Genomic DNA, 1,295 nt, shown 5'->3' with positions numbered 1-1,295 from the left:
GAGATGCTTGGGTGAGTGACTGTGCACGTGTCCGAGCGAGTGTCTGCAGGGAGAGGTTTAAGGGCCCGTGGCTGGCAAGAAGGGCTGTGTCAGCAGACCGGGTGGCTTGTGTTTCCCAAACCCAGTCACGTATGATCCCTGTGTCATTTGTGTGTTCTGTAAAGCCTTACACGTGAGCCCGGCGCTGGCCGCCTGGGGCATGCTTCATCTCTGGAGATCTGCATCAGAGAGAACTCCTGGTGGCCCCCACCACACCCTGGACACACTCTTCTTGTAACACTGATAACACTTCGGGGTGTTTATTAATATTGAGGGCCAATCTCTATCCATCCCTTGCTGTGGGCTGGGCATTGTGTATGTCAGGTGCTCAGCCCTCTGGGGTAGGGGCTGTCATTTCCTTTTTTTTTTTTTTAAGTTTATTTATTTTGAGAGAAAGAGCAGGGGAAGGACAGAGAGAGAGAAAGGGAGACAGAGAATCCCAAGCGGCCTCTGCACCTCCAGAGCAGAACCAGACGCAGGGCTCGAACTCACGAACCACGAGATCATGACCTGAGCTTAAATCAAGAGTCAGATGCTTAACCGACTGAGCCACCCAGGCGCCTCTGTCATTTCCTTTTTATAGATGAAGAACTGGAGGCTTAGGAGAAGCCAGTTCAGGTCACACAAGTAAGCGTAGGGAGAGGGGTTTGAATATGACCTCGCTAGAAATCTGGTCCCTTGCTCCCCGAGCCGTGGGACAGAAATCAGAGCTGCAACATGGTTCACGGTGCCCAGGAAGTGCCAGTGTCTTCTGTGATGCGGTGCTTCTGAGCTGAGGGTGATTTCTCTCCCCAGGGGATATGTGGCAATGTCTGAAGTCATTTTTGGTTGTGACATCCAGGAAAGGGGTGGGGGGTGGGGTGTTATCCGCATCGGTGGGCAGAGGCCCGCATGCTCTTAAACACCCTACAGTGTACGGGATGACCCCTGACCCAAAGCATTAACTGTCCCCAAATGCCAGCAGTGCTGAGACAGAAGCCTGGTAGCAGATGCCATTTGAGTGGGGCCTTGGAGGGGGACGAGATTCCCAGTAGTGGAGACTTTCCAGGCCAGGCGGCTGGGGCCAGCAAGGCGCAGGGTGGCTGCTGTTGGCGGGGGGGGGGGGGGGGGGGTTGTAAAATCTCATTTTCCCAGGTTGTAAAAGGAGGATTGGACTTCATGGCTTCAATGTCATTGATGATTGATGGATTCTGTGTATGCTTTCTAAAGATAATTTTAAGTGTTTGTGTTTTTTAAATTGACTCACAGTAAATTCA

This window comes from Panthera uncia (genome assembly GCF_023721935.1).
Source record: "Panthera uncia isolate 11264 chromosome C1 unlocalized genomic scaffold, Puncia_PCG_1.0 HiC_scaffold_4, whole genome shotgun sequence".
In the NCBI taxonomy this organism is placed as follows: Eukaryota; Metazoa; Chordata; class Mammalia; order Carnivora; family Felidae; genus Panthera; species Panthera uncia.
The sequence above is the reverse complement of the archived record's forward strand: the minus strand, read 5'-3'. Positions refer to the sequence as shown.